We start from the raw sequence: 18,208 nt of genomic DNA on the forward strand, positions 1-18,208 counted from the left end.
GGACTGGGAGAGAGTGGTTTCTGCAAACCAAACATGTACCTATCCAAGGTGAACATTTCCAACATTTCGGTCAAATGTTTGGTTTTCCAGTCCTGACCGGATCCCACTAAGGTATGTACGATTTTGTAATTTTCCGATCCTTTCCAATCAAGATTGCTAATCTCTAATTAGGATTAGGCTGTTTTTATTCTCTCTACACTCATCACAAACAATATTTATAGAATGAAGCACTTCTCAAGCACTTTCTCTTCTGCTTCTATCAGTGTTTCAATTGAATTTATCAGAAGAGAAAGAGGCTGGCATGCAATTTTCTCTATGCAAACTGCATATGGAGCAGTGACGTGATGAGCAGGGAGAGTATGTAAACAGCCGTCTTCTAACATAGAATCTGAAAATATTAAATTAGTGTTTCCAAAGGCAATTTTTTTAAAGATAGTGTTCAAAGGAGCCTTACTAGGTAATTGTTGTATATGTAGTGAGCTGGGTTATGGTACTGTGTCTATGTAGTAAGCATGGTTTTGCTCCCATATCTATATAGTAAGCTCACTTATCGTACCATATTTGAGACATTTGTTTAGTTCTGCTTCCATGTGTTTGCAGTAAGCTTAATTCTGTTCTCAAATTTATGTAGGAGGCTTGGTACTGTTGCTGTAGGTTATGCTTGCAGGTGCTAGTTGGGGAGCGGACCCACTGAGCTCCAGAACTGGCTCACCTGAGTGACGTAACTAAGCACATACGGGGTTTTCATGATAACCTCTAATGTTGAGGGTGAGCTTGGCTGCTGGTAGACACCAGGTGCTACCCATGGAGACATGGTACTGCGACAGCTGACCCCAGCAATCAGGGATAGGATACGGACAGTCATTGATGTGGACCAATGCAGACCAGATGGTATCTGTAGACAGGTACAGCAGGCATGGCTGGTATGGATAGGAGCAGCAGATAGAAGCTTTAGAAGATCATGGAACCTCGTAGACGATCTAAATATTTAGTCTGGTTCCTTTACTAGTATCTACAAACATGTCTTTCTATTTTACATCTATCAAACAGACTGAACAAATTCCACTCCACTAGGTGCTGCGTAAGCAGTTTGGTGAGCATTAGGGTATGTGCGCACGTTGCTTTTTACCTGCTTTTTTGCTGCTTTTTCTTCTGCGCTGTTTAATGCCAAAATGGATGTGTTCTTCTATTCAAGCAAAGTCTATGGGAATTTGGGTTTCTTGTTCACACTATGTTGTTCAAAATGCTGCCTTTTTGTGGCAGAACTTTGGTCAAAAACTCAGCTTTGCAGTGCAAAACCCAAATGGCAAAAACAATTGACATGTTGCTTCTTTGAAAAGCTGAGTTTTTGACCAAAGTTCTGCCTCAAAAAGGCAGCATTTTGAACAACATAGTGTGAACAAGAAACCCAAATTCCCATAGACTTTGCTTGAATAGAAGAACACATCCATTTTGGCATTAAACAGCGCAGAAGAAAAAGTAGCAAAAAAGCAGGTAAAAAGCAGGTAAAAAGCAACGTGCGCACATACCCTTACTCAGTAATTCTGGATCCGAGGAGGTGGGCCACACTGTAGGTTCATCCACTAGTCAGCCAACACACCACCAGAGGACACTTTTGTAGGCTGTTTGGGGAGCTCTGCCATCATATGGACCAGTTTTATGGGTAGTGCCACATGAGCCATCAGACATTTGACTTGGAGGAGTTAAGACCTGGAATTACATTCAAAGACACTAACTTATTGAGATGTATTTCTGCAGAAGAGTGGCTTCAGGTCACCTTGAGGTATGTTTGCAATGCATGTTATTTTTTTTTCTACTTTAAGTTCGACTTTACTGAGTTTCATTGCTCTGAGCAGACTTTCTCACAATGTGTTTGCCAATTTAAATAGTCCTGCATGTTTGTCCATATGATTTTGTGTGATTATTTCAATACAGTTGGCCCACCTTTTTAGAGGCCTGCTGAAATGAGTACACCCTCCAATGATGTGGCATTTGTTACTTCTTTCTAATCAACTGCAAAAATGTAGATATAAGTTTAAAATGCACAACAAGCTTGTGTAAGCCATTTCAATGGCAGCAGTATGATGTTGCTTTTGTATAATATGCAACGATAAAGATAAATATTGGTGAACACTTGTGCATTTAAACCATACTCATTTACACCTAGTATGGCCCAACATTCAATCTTTAATTACCTAAGGCCAGAATCCTCCCATTTGTGTCATTGTGCCATGGTAGTGGTGGTGTTGTACATATTGTCCTTTGAGTACATAGCAAATGCAAAAATGTTCTTTAAAAAAATGTGTTTTTAAAGGATAGCCACCAAGAACATTAATTGTACATTCACTTATGCCTGAAGGTGTCAACTGATTTTGGAACATACTAAGCAATGGATTTCTTGATGCAGTTCCTGATTTCTGTAAATCATGTTTTGTTTTTTATTTTTTCAGTTTTCTTGCTCCACCCTAGGTTTCTATCCATTGGTTTCCCATATGCTGTCTTACATCTGGAATTTATCTTGGGCAAGTTGTTCATCTTTGGATTGTTCGTGCAACATGTGAGTAGATAATTAACAAGCTCCAACCAGCAGATATGCCAGAGCCAAGGCCAAAAGACTGGCAACGGATTACCAGTGGGTTCATGCAAACAAACCAGTTACTAGCTGCATGTATGTACTTAATGTGGAGTCATATTAGCGTTAAGAACTCTGGATCCCACTATTTAATTACAAACAGTATTTTTCCGGGATGTGGTTGGCCTTGGTTTGTAATTATTGTCATTGGGGCCACTGAGGGAACTGGAGATTCCAGAATCTTCAATTTTTCCATAATAGGAAGGCGACGTCATAATAAGGATTTGAGTGTCAACTCGCATGGCTCCTACTTCTACCAGAGGTGACCCAGCACCTTATTTTGTGGTTGTAGTTGAGGCTTTTCAATTGACCAGAGAAATTCTCAGGCCCTATCCATGTCAACTATTGACCACTGTCATCATGTGTTTAACTACCGGTAGTGATGGGGAACCCCGAACTGTAAATTTTGTGGACTGTACAGTACACCTAATGTTTGTGCACAGACCCTGAACAATGACTTCTCAGGGAAGTCCATGTTACTGTTTAGGTTCGGCCACCCGGATTTAAAAAAAAAAATAAAAGAAAATAAAGAAAAGAAAATGGAACCAAAATGGGGATTAAAGCAGGATAACTATGCTTACCGAATTTACAGGCGGCTGTCACACTGCTTCCTGGTCCGCTCATTAAATCTCATGAATATTCACTGCTTCCAACGTCTACCCTCTGTAACAGCATCTGTGATTGTTTGCAGTCAGATTTCCAGCATTCCGGCTTCTGTGATTTGTTGTCCCCACACTAGCAGTTTGGGTCCCCGAAGTGGAGTGTAAAAATGAATAAATAATTGGGAAAAATGGCATGGGGTCCCCCATATTTTGATTTAACATAATGTTTTTTAATCACATAACATTCTGCTTTTTGCGAGACAGAATCAAGAAGAAACAGCAATTCGGGAATAGGTTTTTTTTTTTTACACCATTCATCGTCTCGTAAAAGTGATAAGACAGTTTTATTATTTAGGTCAGTACAATTACAGTGATTCCACATTTATATAGTTTTTTTTTCATGTTTTGCCGGTTTTACTCCATAAAAACAATTATATAGAAAAAAATATAGGTTTTGCGTTGCTGTATTCTGAGAGCTATAACTTTTTTATTTTTTTGCTGACGAAGCTGTTTGGTGGTTAATTTTTTGCAAGACAAGCTTACGTTTTCAGTGGTCCTATTTTTATTTATAAATTACTTTTTGATCATGCTTTTTTCCACTTTTCTTCAGCTGTATGAAGAAAATACATAATGTTTACTAATTTTTTTAAAGGTATTCACTGAAGGGGTTAACTAGTGTAACAGTTTTATAGATTGAGTTGTTATGGATGCTGTGATACTACATATGTGTACTTTATTGATTTTTTACATAAATATTTATTGGTATATTTTTTTTTTGCTCTTTATTTTCTGCTTTCTGGGTTTTTTTAAATATTTTTCCAAATGTTTTAAAACTTTTTTTAGTCCCTATATGGGAATTTACTAGAGATGAGCGATGTTCAAGGTTCGAGGTTTGCCAATTTTTATGTTCGAGTGATTTTGGGGTGTGTTCGAGACGTTCGACGAACTCGAACGATTTGTTAAAAGTTCGGTAGTTCGAGTTACGTTCGACAACGGTTCGATCAACAAAAAGCCTAGCTAGTTACTAGCTGGCTTCTCACTGTAATAGTGTGAGTCACTGTGAATCATGATAATATCAAAATTCAGCGTATAGTGTGCGGTGTGGACGGGGTTTAGATCAGTACTGCTGCTGAGTGCGAAAGAATGTCGATCGCCATTTTTTTTTTTTCTAACCGCGCGTACAGTTGGGCAGGCCAGGCTGTCAGCAAATCACAGACACACACACAGAAAAGTGGATTTTTGCCAGATAAGCAAGGGCTTGTGTCATAGGCTGTGCATGTCACATGTCTTTGCCTTATAAGACACGGCCATTTTCCCCTTCGCCGCCATTATCTCTCTGCTGCGGGTGGGTGCTGACAGTGGCATACTAAAAGTGTCTGGGATACTAACTTAGTGTTCCTCTGGTGCATAAAACTGAAAGAATAGAAGAATCTATTCACAATTCCAAAAGCCTACTCCCCTATGCTGCGACACTCGTAATGGCGATTTATACCCCCTGCTCACCAACTTTTGCCTAACCAAGGGACTGTCTAAACAGTTGCCTACTACCTGGTAATCCCTCTGCGTAGCAGGAGTAATTGTGCGTGTGTGCGAACAGCCTACCGTACCCGGGTACTGTGGTGTCCAGTTGCCATCAATACAGAGTTTTTGATCCTCTCATGGTAAACAGAATAGACAGCACCGGAAGAATATCGGTCTCTGGCACAGGATGCTGGTCTCAGGCGTTACGGTTCTCCTCACCAAACTCCAACACGAGTCCCCTAACAATTCACCAAAGTGTTTCCGCGGTGGCTCCTTGCTGTAATGCACACCTTTAGCTTTTCCTTCACTTCACAGACAGCACCTCCTCCACTCTCCAAGTTCACAGCCGAAGACCGTTTTGCTATTGCTATAGTGACAAAACAGTCTAAGGCAGATGCAAAAAAACAGCAGCCCCTTGTGGGTAGTCTGCAACAATGCATGCAATGAATGGCAAATAAGCATGTTGCATTCACAGTGGATAAAGCTCATCAATACACCTTCACGCTATCACTTCATATCCATGTGACAGTTCATGGACGAAGTACTCAAAGTAGTGAGTTTTTGGCCTCTACTTAGAGATTGGTGACAAATCTTACAGATGACATGATTTGGGTGATCTTTTGCGATGTAAAAAAAGCCCCAGGCTAGGCACGGCTATCAGCCCATGCGACCTGCAGAGCCACCACGACTTCTGCTAAGAGGCAGAGTTGTGGCTGAGGATTCAGTTGTTGACGTGCTCCAGTACTTTGTCACTGTCCAGGAATACGCAACGTAACCTCGTCGTCAGTAGCATCCTCCTCCACCTCCTCTGCTGACCTCATCGACAGGCTGACTTTGGTTTGAAAGTAAGTGGGGTCTCCAACCTCATCATCACCCTGTGTGTTTTCACTCCCCTTGTCCTGACTCGTCTGAGCCAACCTCTTCCTGCCCTGATCAAATAGTAAAGTTGTCGTTTCAATCAGGTATCTGAGTCTCCTCAACATGTTCCCCATTGTCTCCACCAGGATGATTTACAGTTTGGGAATGAGGGTGTACATTATGATCAGCACCTTCTTCATCAGGTCCTGGATCTGACTTACAAAGCTTCTGAGCATCAGTGCAGATCATTTCCTTGTCTGGACTTACTGCAGCTTTGGAGCAGACCTCTGATTCCCAGGCTATTGTGTGACTGAACAGCTCTGCAGACTCAACCATCTCTGTTACCCCATACTCAGCAGGGCTGGTGGAAACTTGAGAGCTGTTTGGAAGCAAGTGTGATTGGGTTGACACCACAGAGGAATGGAGTATTTGGGATATTGAAGTTGAGGTGGAGGAGAGGCCACTTGATTTCCATTGAAGCAGCTGCTGTTTTGGTGCCTCATCTACATTTGGTAGCGATGGTCATGTCCCTGAAAAAAGGGATCATATCAGATTATCCAAGGGAATAAGTACACCTCTTCTTTTGGCTGGTAGTTGGTGTTACGAATTGGTGCCGCCATAGACGCAAACAGCCAGCTGCGGTTCCAGTTGCGCCCAGGCATCAGCTGCCATTTTTGTCCGTCCCTCAGGTCGTCCAGCTGGCTGCTTCCTCATCCACGTCTTAGTGTGGAGAGATGGCTATGCGTGTGCCGATTTACCACAGACACAGCCTAAGTACAGTGTTTCGCCTAGTGATCATGTTCAGCATGACTGTGCCATTCCTGAGGCTGTCTTCAGTTTATGCTACTGTGCATTCTCCCACACTTAGTGCAAAAAGCCTCTTTGCACAGGTACTTGGAATCCGTGCAATGTCTAAGTCCTGTGTTGGGCCTACAGAGCATGCAGAAGCTCTGTTTTCTGAGACTGTTTTCAGGCAAATGAGCATGCTCAGGCACTTACTGTATTAGAGGCTAGGTCCCTAAAGGAACTCAATGGCCATGTCTGTGAGGTGTCATTCCATGATAATCCAGAGGGCATCAGGTGTCTCGATGATGTGGCCACTCCGGACTGGCTCGCAGAGGCCCGCCCCTATGATTTGGCACCTCATCATTGTTCGTCAGACGATGACTGGGGAGGTGTTTGGGGCGTGGCTGCCATGAGGTCTTCATTGAAGTGGCAGTTCCGGATAGACCGCTGGTTATGTCACTGATGACGTGGCACTCTGCTTTTGGCTCATGGAGGTGCATTGTGGTCCACCCTGGGTTGGGGCAAACCCAGGTTAGAAAAGGGGCTGGAGACAACAAGGAGGTGCGCAGTCTTCTATTATGCTCAGACAGAGCACACCTCCATGTTTTGAACCCATTGCGGCTTTAGTCCAGAGGTAGGCAGGGATAGGGCGTCGGTGCAGGACGCCACCACACTTGGTAATGCAGAATGGTTACGACCAGCACCAGGCCTTTGGCCCTGCTCTGTTGTCTGCCACCTAGTCAGCTCAGGTAGTCCAGTCCGGTTGCTACAACCCCCGACTACCACTTCACCCCTCTTCCTTCCTCTGTCTACTCAGTTCTAGCTCCTCCACTCTAACGAATGTGTTCCCTCCCCTGACACCTCAGGACCCCTAGGTGGGCGTCACCATCTGCCTGGCCCCGTCCACTGGTGTGTCCCTATTGTCCTGGGGGGGTGACTTGGCTTTGTGGCTGGTGTTTGTACCTGTGTGTGGGGTTGTGTTGGTAGGGCCAAGAAGGAGGGAATCCTGCATCTGGAAAATGGATGCAGTCTTCTGTGACAACCTGATTTTGTCAGGGCGTCACAAGTTAACGAGAGCAGCCCGGAGGGAGGTCAGGTCCTGACCGGAGACTGAAAGAGGGTGGTGAAGGACATTTTAGCCAAGCTGAAAGTAACCTTTGATACCCGTACACCATCTGAGATAAAAATAAGGTTTTATGGCTGCAAGCAGAGAGCCCAGGAGAGCATCCGGGATTATGCCTTAAATATGCAGGAGGCAATGAAAGCAGTCAAGCAGTTGGCACCAGCAGAGGTGGGGGAAGAAAATCGCCTACTGACCGACCAGTTTCTGGAGGGGCTGCTGTCCGATGCCCACCGGAGCCAGCTGCGCATCGTAGCCTTGCAACACCCAGACATCAGCTTTCCTGAATTTAAAGACCGGGCCATCCAAGTGCTGCATGAACCATCTCGGCCCATTCCTGTGTCCACTACCAAAGGTGGATGCCAAAGAGCAAGCCGTGGCGAAGGATCCCCCGATTATTGGCGACTCCAGATCCAGGAACTGATCAAGTGTGTGACTGCCTTAAGCCATGTAGTTCAGTCCAAACAGGTGAAACAGCTGCCGGTATCCATTGAACTGGCTTCCAATGCTGATGACCTTCCATGGCGACAACGCGGTAAGGATCCATTGTCCCAAATACCTGATCGGTATACTGCCGATGGGCAGCCCATCTGTCGCCATTGTGATAAACCGGGACATTTTGCAAGAGGCTGTCCTATGAGTGTCCAGAACCAGGGGGCCAGGACCAGTTTCCTGGTACAGCCATCTCCACCAGCAGCAGACAAGAAAGAGTGATAGTAAATGTTTTCTTGCATAAGAAAAAGTTAAAGTTAATGTTGATTTTCAATGCTGCACTTTGAAAATGTCTTGATGATTTGCTGACCTGTTTGAAACAGTTGAAAATGTTTGAAATGTTTATTTGCTATGCCTCCCATAAAGGGAAAACATAATGTTTTGGTTTAAATGCATAACATAAATGCGATAATCTTTGTAAAATGTTGCAGCCCGTGAGTGCTGCTATTTGCCACCGTGGAATGTGGTGCCCCTGGGCTTCAGACGCCACTGGGTATTACACCACTTTTAAGGGGTAATATCTATCCCAGGTCAGCAGGGGGTTAACCTGTCAGTCCCTTCACAAAACACACACAAACAACAGCAGGTGCTTACTCACAGGGGCTGGACAAGGGCAGAAAGGGGAGCCAGCCATCACAAAGCATGGGACTTCCCCAGTCACTAGGACAACTACTGGGGGCGGGCACCACATGGGGTAGAAGTAGGCACAACCATCACACTTAGATAGAACCTTCCTGAGCACAGCTTGGGATAACATCTAGCACTGACATCAGGAGTTAGTGATCCTCTCTCTTCGGGGGCCCGTGGCTTGGGGCAGTAGGCTCGGCCCAGAATCCGGACAGCAACCAAGGGACACTTCAATAAAAGACTTTCAAGGGCACCTGTGGTGACCGCCGACGGATCCGGGATCGGCTGGAGCCCATCGTGGAAGAGGACGGTACTCTGTGGCAGCGCCTGAAAAACCTGTGTGTAAAAAAACTTGGAACTGCAGCCCCTGCCTTTGCCTCTCCTTTACCAGTGCCGTGGCACAGCGCTGTGACGCCAATGGTGACTACCATCACCCCCGTCATCCTCCCTGGGGTAATCCCGCTCCACCTGTGGGGAGTGACATGCAACATCTGCCCCGGTGAGAGACCCTGCAGCGGCGGCCCCCATCCCTGGCCGCGTACCACAGGTGGTGTCACGATCCTAATAGACTTTCCTAACCTCCGACTATTACCTCCATCCTCCCTGCCACCCTCCAATCCTCCTTCCTGTACACCTCAGGGCAACGGAACCGGGCCAGGCCACCCGGTGACAACGCAAAGGATCTGCACCCCCAGCCCGGCAACGAGTAGCTTAAAACACCTGCCACATGGGGAGTTACACATGTGTGTTTTTTTACCTGTTGATTTCTTGCAATCTAATGCAAATTCTATGGGGAAAATCTATACAAAAAACTCAGTGTATCCACAAGAGAAACTAACATGTTGCACATTTAAAACACGAACCACGGATCAGTTTACACAAGGTAAAAAAACACAGTGAGCAAGAGATTGCTATAAATCCCATCTGCCTAGCTGAACTGTAACAGATTATGGAGACGTTAGTGCATATCGGTCCAAGACCGGACTGCAATGCTTGGACTGGTCATGGTCAGGCTTTGAATTGTGAAGCCCCGCAGGTGTTATGTCGGTGTATTACCTTCAGGGACTCCACGTGGCGGGACGGTCTGGTCCCAGGTAGGGAACCTTCTTCTAGGATTGTCGTGACACCACTCTCGGTATTGCGGTCAGGGTGACCGCCACTGCAGATTAAGGGATGCCTGGAGCTGATGGTGGGTGCAGTCAGTTGTAGTGGCCTCCTGAGAGTGAGGCAAGCCCCAGGACCCCGTGTAGGTGTGTGGAACCACAAGGCGCAGAATGACTCAGGCACAGTCCAAACAGTCTTTCAGGGATTTTACTCACTGATGGTGGCAGGGTGAGTAACCCGGGCGTAGCTGGGATGAACCAGGCTGGAACCAGGTGTCCTTCAGGCTGACTTGTGAGTGTGACTACTGTTGTAGCTGTTCTGTTTTGTCACAAGTCAGCTTATGGGATCACCAGTGAGGTCTTCTCAATTAGGCCTCTTCAGACCTAATCAAGATCGAGCGCTCGGAGAAAAAGACCTGCATCCATGTGGGCATGATCAATTTTCTGTTTATTTAACCAAAGTACACTTTATTTATACCATTTACAGATCAATGTGATATTGCAAATAAAGCTTCTAGCTGGACTTTACAAGTTGCTCATATGACCTTTAAGTTTTAGCAAAACAAAAATGTAGAGTCATGCATATGAGATAAGAAGAAGATAAGAAGAACATTTAGAGACAATAATAATCCTTGAGCCTGTCTCTTATTCCGAAGGCTCCATAATGACTATGAACTACCACCAGATATACTTACAAATAACAATAAAATATCTTTAATGAAGAAATATAGAAACTATTAACCCTTCTATATCAATTTCCCCCTTTTGTAAATGGTATAACCTTCACTACAGGGTCAGTAGGCGTCCAAACAGGAGCTGCTGGCTCATGGGCCTAGTACCCATGAGGGGTCTTCCTACCACTTCACCCATCCACCTTCAGTGTGGACACCTACTCCCCGTCAGTAGAGGCCATTTGGGGTCCGTAGTAAACTACAGAGGGTTCAATACTGAAACTCTTAGAACATACATTATTCAATAGTTTAGCTAATGCATATATCAATGCTTTTACAGCTATATAAAGCAATAGACAGAATAACAATATTTGCATACAGGATTGTATAATGCCAGAAACCCAACCTGCCAGGCCCTTAAACCAATTAGCTGGATTCATAAAAGAAAATGTATTTCCTCACCAGGAGTCTTCGCTGGAGTCATCCATATATATACATATATACATACGCATGTATATACATATAATAGGAGAACAGACAAAAACTGGTGACCATGTATGTAGATACACACAGACACAAACACACGGAAACAATCATTGTCCTTTCCACAGATAGCAACATCATTATATTGAAGACTGAACCATAATCCATCGTAGCTAATGGGGCCTGAATGAGGGATCTTAGTCTTTACTTTGGTAACTACACCCTCAATGTCCGGATTGTATTCCATCCACCACGACTGTCCCCTAGGCTGTGTGATTTTTAGCTGGAACCAGGGATTAGTGACCTTTCCAGCTATAGTCAAGGTGGCAAATACATCTTTTCACCAGAATATCGATAGAGTCCAGGTTTCATTGTGTATACAGTCTGATATCAACACCTCCTGTGGTTCCAGAGGTAAGGCTAAATATGGCATAGTCTTTGAAGAAAATAAAACTGTGTGTGCAGATCCAACAGTCTTTTGGCTTTTCTCCTTCCATGTCCTCAGTAAGAGAAATATGGTGGCGAATGAGTTTATTATCCCAGTCCGTATTTAAAAGTTCGCTCAGTGTCTTTGTTTGGCGCAGCAACCCTGCTACACCTAGCAGGATAATTAGCAAGACTGTCATTCTGCCGGTGGAGTGACCTCTTTACAGTGACTGGCGTGGATCCAGGTGGGCTTTCCCTCAAGTTTCACTGAGGTGGATGTGGTCAGCTGGACTTGGCATGGGCCATCAGAGCATGGATCTAGGCCCTTCTCACGTGTCTGCGCACGACCACCCAATCACCTGGATTCAGCTGATGCACATCTGCACTTGCATTGGGATCTGGAATGGATGACAAGACATGTTTATGCTCCACATTAAGTCTTTCCTGTAAGGCCTGGACGTAGGCTGTCATAGTGCCGTGTTGCATCTGTAACACTTGTGGAAAGTACAGGCCTGTTTTTGGGGCACTACCAAACAGGACTTCAAAAGGAGACAAGCCTGTCTTCCTATTTGGAGTGTGTCTGACTGAAAAGAGTGCCAGGGATAAGCACTCTACCCAAATCTTTCCTGTGTCTGCCATGGCCTTTTGAATTTTTAGTTTAAGTGTCCCGTTTCATCTCTCTACTTTTCCACTGCTCTGTGGATGATAAGGGGTATGGAATGCCTGCTCTATTCCCAGGGCCTGCATAATGTCCCTCATTATTTCTCCAGTGAAGTGTGTACCCCTGTCACTTTCTATGGCTTCTGGGATGCCATACCTACAGACTAGTTCCTTCATCAGTTTTTCTGCAGTTGTTTTAGCATTTGCACATTTTACTGGATAGGCCTCAACCCATCCTGAGAAGAGATCTACACATACCAGGACGTATTCATACACTCCTACCTTGGGTAGTTGTATGTAGTCTATTTGCAGTCGTTGACACGGTAGAGCGGTCTGGGTGTTGCTTTCTTAGGGACTTTTACTGTTTTACCTGGGTTGTGTTGTGTGCAGATAATGCAGGATTGTACGTGTTTGGAGGCTACGTAACTGAAGCCAGGAGCGATCCAGAAGGCATTCACCTTGTTACACATGTGACTTTTTGAGGCGTGAGTGGGGCCATGTGTTGCTTGTGCCATCATAGGGAACAGGGACCTTGGTAAACACAACCTATCCTTACTTTCCCATACTCCATTCGAGTTCAGCCCAGCTCCCATTTTCTCCCAGTGTTCCTTCTCTGTTTGGGCAGCCTGATGCTGGAGTGATTTCAGGACATCCAGACTCACTGTGGCTGGGACTTGCTGGCTCCCTGCCACTATCCTCTGATCCCTAGGCCTCTTTGCCGCTGCTTTCGCAGCCGCATCCGCCCTTCTATTGCCCGCTACCTCCAGTGAGTCACCTTTTGTGTGTGCTTTCACCTTAATGATGTCAACCTGGACTGGTAACATTAGTGCCTCCATTAACCGTTTTACCAATTCTGCATTTTTAATAGGCTTACCAGCTGACGTAAGAAAAGCTCTACTTCTCCAGATAGGGCCAAAATCATGACAGATCCCAAATCCATAATTTGAGTCTGAATAAACATTAATTTTCCTACCTGATCCCGCTCTACACGCCTCAATGAGCGCTGTTAGCTCCGCCTCCTGCGCGGACATGTGCGGCGGTAGTGGTTCAGCTCGGATTACCTCATGTGAGGATACTACTGCATATCCAGTGTAGAATCTCCCATCCAGGTGGTATCTGGAGCCATCTACAAAAAACTCAAAATCTGCATTAGTAATAGGTGTATCATAGACATGTGGAAAACCTGCTGTCTCCTGACTCATCAGCTCTATGCAGCCATGCTCGTGTGTCATGTCAAAGTATTCATCCTCACTTGCTACCATTGTCACCAATTCCCCCTTTTCTGAATCTACTGGCAAAAGGGTGGCTGGATTCAGAACATTGCACCTCTTGAGGGAGACCTACTCAGGAATCAGAAGGGCACATTCAAGTCTGAGCTGTCTGGCCATAGACAGGTGTTTCGGTTGGACTTGCACAAGTATAGCATGGATGTCATGCGGGGAGTAAATTGTAGCGGGAAAATATCAATGTGATCTCGCAAGCTTTCCCTAGCAGTACTGCAGCAGCCGCTCCAGCACGTACACACGTGGGTGACCCTCTGACAACTGGGTCCAATCGCGCTGAGTAGTAAGCTATTGGTCTTTGTTTGTCACCATATTGCTGTGTGAGGACGGCTGTCGCATGCCCTCCCTGTTCTGTGCAAAACAAGGAAAATGGTTGATCGTAATTTGGAATACCCAGGGCCGGGGCAGAAACAATGAGTAGTTTAAAGGAATGAAAGGAATCAATAGCTTCCTGAGTGAGGTCAAAGGGGTCAGATGACAGACAATCATAGAGGGGTTGCATCATTTGCGAGGCAGACCTTATCCAAGGCCTGCAGTATGACACTAAGCCCAAAAAGGTGCGCAGTTGCCGTTTCGACCTGGGTAAGGAGAGATTTTGGACTGCTTGTTTTCTCTCCTCAGTCAGGTGTCTCGTACCTTCAGAGATACAGTGACCCAAAAATGTTACCTTTTGCTTACAGTACTGTAATTTTTCACGTGAAACTTTGCAACCATTCTCTGCCAGAAAACACAGCAAAGAAATTGTGGCTTCCTTGCAGGACGTCTGGTCTGGACAGCAGAGCAAAAGGTCATCCACGTACTGCAATAGCGTAACCTGTGGATGAGGCGGTTGCCACCGTTCCAGAATTCCTGCCATAGCTGTAGAATAAATGGTAGGTGAATTCATTCCTCCTTGCGGGAGGACTGTCCACATGTACTGTTTCCCCTCATGTGTGAAGGCAAAAAGATACTGACAGTCAGGGTGTAGAGGCACAGAGAAAAATGCATTTGCCCAATCAATTACTGTAAAACATTTGGAGGTCCCTGGGATTTGTGACAGTAAGGTATGTGGGTTTGGAACAATAGATGTTCCACTCTCAGTGACAGCATTGACAGCTCTCAAATCATGCACCATTCTGTACGTGTCAGGGGAACCTTTGGGCCCTTTTTTTTCTTGATTGGATACAAGGGAGTGTTACAGGGGGAGGACCTTTGTACTAGAGCCCCTGCTTGCACATATTCTCTGGTCAGGGCCATTGATTTGGCTGGGCTTAAGGGATACTGTTTTATCAAGGGAATTTCAAACACCAATCCCTCCAGTCCCTTCATGGTCACCAGTTTCCTAGGCCAGAGGCAAAGGAGGAGGGAAGGAAGGAGGAGAGTCAGTCTGCTCCCTCTCCTATTTGGGGTTTTTGCACTGTCTGGCGTAATGTCCATTCTGTCCACAATTCCAGCACTGTACGGTCACTCGGTCACCTGGTGCCCTCCCTCTCTGCTTCTACTGTTTTCCTTGTGCTCTTGCATACATAACTGGTTGCTTGCATTTTGTCAGTTCAATTCCCTTAGCTACTTGCAGAAGGTCTGTTGGGCCCATGTTTCTCCACTCAGGTCTGGCTGTCTGTACTGCTTCTCGTAAAAACTTATTCATACCGTTAACAAATATACTCATCAGTATTTTGTCATTAAGGGAGGTTCTGACTTTGTACCCCACGTCTGCCCACTTCAGCTGTAACCTCCAAAAGTACGTCTCTATACTCTCCCCTTCCTGCTGTATTACGTCAGTCAGGGAAAGAGGGAAAGGTTGGTCTTCAGGGTCAGATAACTGTTTTCTTTCCTCACCATCAGAGTAATGTCCAGCTTCCTCCCCAAAACTCAATTCCTTCACTACCTCTGTCTCAGTGTCAGCGTCCTCTGTCATCACATGTGATCTGGTTCGAACAGGAGTTAGTGCAATCTGCTTAGGGCGAGTAACACTACACGTAGCACAAGTACTTCTCCAGTCTGGGTTTTTCTGACTACAATGTTTACAAGTCCATTCATCTGGTCTGGGTTTCTGATCAAGTGAAGGGGGGGCGGTAGCAGTCACAGTTTTTGCTCTTGGTGCATTAAAACATTTATAATACACTTTACATAACAATAATATAATAATACATCCCACTGTTATTTCTTTACATCCACAATGCTGCACCTCTTCCCTGAATCTGTGCCATTTCTCAACATCCAAACACCCACACTCTGGCATGTCTGCCTTTCTGAGTATTAGTCTGACATTTTTCACTGCTTCTTTGCCTTCTCTTTCTTGCACTATCTGTTTGGCTGTTTTGGATCCGGCTGGAGCCCCACGCTGCACACTGAACAAGTTGCCCATGGCTTCAACTTATTCCCACACAGCCCACCTTTCTGCAAATGCCCTCTCAGTGTCCCTGAACCTTGTTAACAGGCCACACGTCTCCTGGCAAGTCAGAATGGGCTCTCAAGTGGTAGCAGGAAGGCTCAATCAGCATTCACTCTCACCTGCTACACTTGTAGGGCGTATTGGGAAGGGTTAAAAAACACTTCTCACCCAATAGACCAGATGACTAAAGCAGGAAGGACCAGGTGTGATAGTCCTCTCACCTGCTAGACCACCTCCATGTAAGTGGGAAGGCCACACTGCTCTCTAACCCACTTAGACCTGATGTGCAGTTGGCTACTCCATGCTGGTCCTTTACAAAGTATTCCAGCAACGAACGCAAACTAGAGTTAAACCAATAAACCAAAACAATCCTCAGAGCTGACTTCTCACAGAGGGCAGAAAATCGCGCAGCTGTTCACTTGACCCCTCCCAACAGAATGTCAGCGCACAGTTTGTTTAGCAAGAGTCTTATCTCGTCCAGATTCAGCTTTCCAAAACACAATCCTAATACCCACTGGTATAATACACAATCCTAGCAGAAAATTGAGACTACTTATATACCTTCACAGCACTAATATTCTACTTTGCTATAAAACCTTCATCCCCATTTTGAGGGGAAGAAACACACAATATCTCACTATAAGGACAGATCCCAGGACCACTTGTCTTACTCATCATTGATTCCAGAAACATATGTAACAATACACCTTCCAAGGATCAGTTAACCTCACATGCAAATAAAATTATCTAAACCGCTCTTGACACTGATGGGAAAAAAAAATACATATGTCAGGTATCCACTCAAATACTCTATATGGCTATGCCCTGTGACATTTCACAACCGGAACATCTTTTCACAGTCCACAGTATGACCTATAACCATTAAACTTATACATACATATTATTTCACCAAGTCTCTTATCTCAATTTCTCATCACTTTGTTATTCAGAAACTTCTCATCAATATACAACAACCTATTGCCTGCCTACTTTATCTAGGCATTAGTATGGAACCACTTATGAACACATATCCCTAGACCAGAGTATTGCCCATCAAAGATGCAAAAATGGCCAAAGCAAAACACAAAGCACAGCAAATGTAATTATACAGAGACTGTCCCAAATTCCGTGCTATGCAATCTATGCAATCAGTTAATGGACGGACAACAGATTATCTTATTACTCTATATTTCAACTCTCATTCAGACATGCATGAAAAAACAATACTCACTGGTGATGCCAGAGTTCTTGAACCGTGTGTACAGCCTTACCCAGAATATTCGGGAAATCAGAGAGAGTGAAATAAAGTGTAAGAATAAAGCTTCTCACCTTGCTGCAGCTGAAATTTCACTGTCTCCAGAGTCCCCAAAACTTCTTCCGAATAGGCTGGTTGGCCACGGCTCCACGTTGGGCACCAAAAACTGTTGTAGCTGTTCTGTTTTGTCACAAGTCAGCTTATGGGATCACCAGTGAGGTCTTCTCAATTAGGCCTCTTCAGACCTAATCAAGATCGAGCACTCGGAGAAAAAGACCTGCATCCATGTGGGCATGATCAATTTTCTGTTTATTTAACCAAAGTACACTTTATTTATACCATTTACAGATCAATGTGATATTGCAAATAAAGCTTCTAGCTGGACTTTACAAGTTGCTCATATGACCTTTAAGTTTTAGCAAAACAAAAATGTAGAGTCATGCATATGAGATAAGAAGAAGATAAGAAGAACATTTAGAGACAATAATAATCCTTGAGCCTGTCTCTTATTCCGAAGGCTCCATAATGACTATGAACTACCACCAGATATACTTACTAATAACAATAAAATATCTTTAATGAAGAAATATAGAAACTATTAACCCTTCTATATCACTACCAACTCGCCTTCCTTAGCCCTTCTGTGTTTTGGGGTAACCCCTGCTTGAAGCCCTGCTGGGGTCGTGCAGGGAAGTAGCTGGTGCCTTTCTCCCCTTCTTTGTTTGGCCCGTTTGCTTGTAGCCTGGACCAGGTCACTCCGGCTGCTTGCCTCCTGGGAACTATGGGCCCTCACTTTGCTATGTGGCTGCGGACTCTGTGGTGGTGTCTTGAGTGTCTGAAGTGCCCCCTCAGGCAGGTTTGGCAGAAGAAAGGTGAATCTATCTCTGCACTGGGACCTGTTACCCGTGCGGGCCTGGTACCTCCCTGGCAGTCCTCTTACTCTGCCACCCCTTTTCTCTCTCTAGCTCTGGGTGGATTTCAGGTGGCACTACCAGGTGACCGAACTCTCCCGTCGGTAGTCACTGCGTGTACGCTGTCAGCTTGTGACAGACTCCAGGGTCTACTCCTCACGTCTGCACTCCCTGAGCTGCACTTACTAAACTGGCTCACTGCTCCTCTCCTGTTCTTGCCTACGCCACCTAGCAACCAGGCTCTCTACCACACCCCTTGAGTGGATATGGAGGCTACGCCCCCTCCTGGAATCTCTCAGGGGTCCTCCCAAAGGTAGATGTGGGAGACCTGATTATTATGCACCTGTGTAGTCACACCTCGGTCAGCCTTCTGGATTACCTGTATTGTACTGCCCCCAACATGG

The sequence above is a fragment of the Anomaloglossus baeobatrachus genome, chromosome 4 (assembly GCF_048569485.1).
Source record: "Anomaloglossus baeobatrachus isolate aAnoBae1 chromosome 4, aAnoBae1.hap1, whole genome shotgun sequence".
Lineage (NCBI taxonomy): Eukaryota > Metazoa > Chordata > Amphibia > Anura > Aromobatidae > Anomaloglossus > Anomaloglossus baeobatrachus.